The sequence below is a fragment of the Nerophis ophidion genome, linkage group LG18 (assembly GCF_033978795.1).
Source record: "Nerophis ophidion isolate RoL-2023_Sa linkage group LG18, RoL_Noph_v1.0, whole genome shotgun sequence".
Lineage (NCBI taxonomy): Eukaryota > Metazoa > Chordata > Actinopteri > Syngnathiformes > Syngnathidae > Nerophis > Nerophis ophidion.
The window spans coordinates 218,527-223,711 of record NC_084628.1 but is presented as its reverse complement, the minus strand read 5'-3'; positions in this window follow the sequence as shown (position 1 = coordinate 223,711).

The following is a 5,185-nucleotide window of genomic DNA, read 5'->3' as shown; positions in this document are numbered from 1 at the left end:
TGTTAGGATTGGGGTTAGGATTAGGATTGGGGGAAGGGGAATGCACAGTCCGTCTGCAGCCCGTCAGGGCGACGCCCACACCAATCGCAGAACCCCCCGAGAACCCCGAAGTCGTACAACGCCAAACTCCTGGGTGTGCAGTTGGTGGCAAACACGGCCGAATTAATACTGCTGTCCAACGACGCGTTTCGGTCCCTTAGACCTCATCAGGTTGGCTACTAATGCAGGATGTATGCCATCTTTTTAACTGCGTTACCTCATGCCTACTGGGACACTCCTAATTCCCTAGTAGGTGGAGCACTTCTAATCTCCTGAGGCCTTTTAATGACGACTTCTCTGTTTTCTCTTCGCAGCTGGATGTCCCCTCATCGCAGCCGGAGAGTGAATGAGTCGCTCAGAAAGGAGGAGGTCTTATATGTGAGTTCTGCAGGGGGTGGGGCTTCAGCTCCCCTCTGCAGTGTCGCCAGCAACTTCTCACAGATCTTTCCTACATGCATGATGTGTCTACTCGACATATAATGTGCATCATGCAGTGGACAAACACACAGGTAAGTATATATGTGTTTGGCTGATGTAATAAAATGTTTGCTTTGATCTTTTGCCTCAGACTCCTGTGTAGTGCGTTTGAGCCCCTCACCACACTGACATGGTGCCCCTTGCACACACGTTCCTCGACAACAGAGTCCCCAGGGAGTCCACAACCGGCGGGACGCCACCCAAACGACGGACTGGAGGCACAGGCGTGTTAGGATTGGGGTTAGGATTAGGATTGGGGGAAGGGGAATGCACAGTCCGTCTGCAGCCCGTCAGGGCGACGCCCACACCAATCGCAGAACCCCCCGAGAACCCCGAAGTCGTACAACGCCAAACTCCTGGGTGTGCAGTTGGTGGCAAACACGGCCGAATTAATACTGCTGTCCAACGACGCGTTTCGGTCCCTTAGACCTCATCAGGTTGGCTACTAATGCAGGATGTATGCCATCTTTTTAACTGCGTTACCTCATGCCTACTGGGACACTCCTAATTCCCTAGTAGGTGGAGCACTTCTAATCTCCTGAGGCCTTTTAATGACGACTTCTCTGTTTTCTCTTCGCAGCTGGATGTCCCCTCATCGCAGCCGGAGAGTGAATGAGTCGCTCAGAAAGGAGGAGGTCTTATATGTGAGTTCTGCAGGGGGTGGGGCTTCAGCTCCCCTCTGCAGTGTCGCCAGCAACTTCTCACAGATCTTTCCTACATGCATGATGTGTCTACTCGACATATAATGTGCATCATGCAGTGGACAAACACACAGGTAAGTATATATGTGTTTGGCTGATGTAATAAAATGTTTGCTTTGATCTTTTGCCTCAGACTCCTGTGTAGTGCGTTTGAGCCCCTCACCACACTGACATGGTGCCCCTTGCACACACGTTCCTCGACAACAGAGTCCCCAGGGAGTCCACAACCGGCGGGACGCCACCCAAACGACGGACTGGAGGCACAGGCGTGTTAGGATTGGGGTTAGGATTAGGATTGGGGGAAGGGGAATGCACAGTCCGTCTGCAGCCCGTCAGGGCGACGCCCACACCAATCGCAGAACCCCCCGAGAACCCCGAAGTCGTACAACGCCAAACTCCTGGGTGTGCAGTTGGTGGCAAACACGGCCGAATTAATACTGCTGTCCAACGACGCGTTTCGGTCCCTTAGACCTCATCAGGTTGGCTACTAATGCAGGATGTATGCCATCTTTTTAACTGCGTTACCTCATGCCTACTGGGACACTCCTAATTCCCTAGTAGGTGGAGCACTTCTAATCTCCTGAGGCCTTTTAATGACGACTTCTCTGTTTTCTCTTCGCAGCTGGATGTCCCCTCATCGCAGCCGGAGAGTGAATGAGTCGCTCAGAAAGGAGGAGGTCTTATATGTGAGTTCTGCAGGGGGTGGGGCTTCAGCTCCCCTCTGCAGTGTCGCCAGCAACTTCTCACAGATCTTTCCTACATGCATGATGTGTCTACTCGACATATAATGTGCATCATGCAGTGGACAAACACACAGGTAAGTATATATGTGTTTGGCTGATGTAATAAAATGTTTGCTTTGATCTTTTGCCTCAGACTCCTGTGTAGTGCGTTTGAGCCCCTCACCACACTGACATGGTGCCCCTTGCACACACGTTCCTCGACAACAGAGTCCCCAGGGAGTCCACAACCGGCGGGACGCCACCCAAACGACGGACTGGAGGCACAGGCGTGTTAGGATTGGGGTTAGGATTAGGATTGGGGGAAGGGGAATGCACAGTCCGTCTGCAGCCCGTCAGGGCGACGCCCACACCAATCGCAGAACCCCCCGAGAACCCCGAAGTCGTACAACGCCAAACTCCTGGGTGTGCAGTTGGTGGCAAACACGGCCGAATTAATACTGCTGTCCAACGACGCGTTTCGGTCCCTTAGACCTCATCAGGTTGGCTACTAATGCAGGATGTATGCCATCTTTTTAACTGCGTTACCTCATGCCTACTGGGACACTCCTAATTCCCTAGTAGGTGGAGCACTTCTAATCTCCTGAGGCCTTTTAATGACGACTTCTCTGTTTTCTCTTCGCAGCTGGATGTCCCCTCATCGCAGCCGGAGAGTGAATGAGTCGCTCAGAAAGGAGGAGGTCTTATATGTGAGTTCTGCAGGGGGTGGGGCTTCAGCTCCCCTCTGCAGTGTCGCCAGCAACTTCTCACAGATCTTTCCTACATGCATGATGTGTCTACTCGACATATAATGTGCATCATGCAGTGGACAAACACACAGGTAAGTATATATGTGTTTGGCTGATGTAATAAAATGTTTGCTTTGATCTTTTGCCTCAGACTCCTGTGTAGTGCGTTTGAGCCCCTCACCACACTGACATGGTGCCCCTTGCACACACGTTCCTCGACAACAGAGTCCCCAGGGAGTCCACAACCGGCGGGACGCCACCCAAACGACGGACTGGAGGCACAGGCGTGTTAGGATTGGGGTTAGGATTAGGATTGGGGGAAGGGGAATGCACAGTCCGTCTGCAGCCCGTCAGGGCGACGCCCACACCAATCGCAGAACCCCCCGAGAACCCCGAAGTCGTACAACGCCAAACTCCTGGGTGTGCAGTTGGTGGCAAACACGGCCGAATTAATACTGCTGTCCAACGACGCGTTTCGGTCCCTTAGACCTCATCAGGTTGGCTACTAATGCAGGATGTATGCCATCTTTTTAACTGCGTTACCTCATGCCTACTGGGACACTCCTAATTCCCTAGTAGGTGGAGCACTTCTAATCTCCTGAGGCCTTTTAATGACGACTTCTCTGTTTTCTCTTCGCAGCTGGATGTCCCCTCATCGCAGCCGGAGAGTGAATGAGTCGCTCAGAAAGGAGGAGGTCTTATATGTGAGTTCTGCAGGGGGTGGGGCTTCAGCTCCCCTCTGCAGTGTCGCCAGCAACTTCTCACAGATCTTTCCTACATGCATGATGTGTCTACTCGACATATAATGTGCATCATGCAGTGGACAAACACACAGGTAAGTATATATGTGTTTGGCTGATGTAATAAAATGTTTGCTTTGATCTTTTGCCTCAGACTCCTGTGTAGTGCGTTTGAGCCCCTCACCACACTGACATGGTGCCCCTTGCACACACGTTCCTCGACAACAGAGTCCCCAGGGAGTCCACAACCGGCGGGACGCCACCCAAACGACGGACTGGAGGCACAGGCGTGTTAGGATTGGGGTTAGGATTAGGATTGGGGGAAGGGGAATGCACAGTCCGTCTGCAGCCCGTCAGGGCGACGCCCACACCAATCGCAGAACCCCCCGAGAACCCCGAAGTCGTACAACGCCAAACTCCTGGGTGTGCAGTTGGTGGCAAACACGGCCGAATTAATACTGCTGTCCAACGACGCGTTTCGGTCCCTTAGACCTCATCAGGTTGGCTACTAATGCAGGATGTATGCCATCTTTTTAACTGCGTTACCTCATGCCTACTGGGACACTCCTAATTCCCTAGTAGGTGGAGCACTTCTAATCTCCTGAGGCCTTTTAATGACGACTTCTCTGTTTTCTCTTCGCAGCTGGATGTCCCCTCATCGCAGCCGGAGAGTGAATGAGTCGCTCAGAAAGGAGGAGGTCTTATATGTGAGTTCTGCAGGGGGTGGGGCTTCAGCTCCCCTCTGCAGTGTCGCCAGCAACTTCTCACAGATCTTTCCTACATGCATGATGTGTCTACTCGACATATAATGTGCATCATGCAGTGGACAAACACACAGGTAAGTATATATGTGTTTGGCTGATGTAATAAAATGTTTGCTTTGATCTTTTGCCTCAGACTCCTGTGTAGTGCGTTTGAGCCCCTCACCACACTGACATGGTGCCCCTTGCACACACGTTCCTCGACAACAGAGTCCCCAGGGAGTCCACAACCGGCGGGACGCCACCCAAACGACGGACTGGAGGCACAGGCGTGTTAGGATTGGGGTTAGGATTAGGATTGGGGGAAGGGGAATGCACAGTCCGTCTGCAGCCCGTCAGGGCGACGCCCACACCAATCGCAGAACCCCCCGAGAACCCCGAAGTCGTACAACGCCAAACTCCTGGGTGTGCAGTTGGTGGCAAACACGGCCGAATTAATACTGCTGTCCAACGACGCGTTTCGGTCCCTTAGACCTCATCAGGTTGGCTACTAATGCAGGATGTATGCCATCTTTTTAACTGCGTTACCTCATGCCTACTGGGACACTCCTAATTCCCTAGTAGGTGGAGCACTTCTAATCTCCTGAGGCCTTTTAATGACGACTTCTCTGTTTTCTCTTCGCAGCTGGATGTCCCCTCATCGCAGCCGGAGAGTGAATGAGTCGCTCAGAAAGGAGGAGGTCTTATATGTGAGTTCTGCAGGGGGTGGGGCTTCAGCTCCCCTCTGCAGTGTCGCCAGCAACTTCTCACAGATCTTTCCTACATGCATGATGTGTCTACTCGACATATAATGTGCATCATGCAGTGGACAAACACACAGGTAAGTATATATGTGTTTGGCTGATGTAATAAAATGTTTGCTTTGATCTTTTGCCTCAGACTCCTGTGTAGTGCGTTTGAGCCCCTCACCACACTGACATGGTGCCCCTTGCACACACGTTCCTCGACAACAGAGTCCCCAGGGAGTCCACAACCGGCGGGACGCCACCCAAACGACGG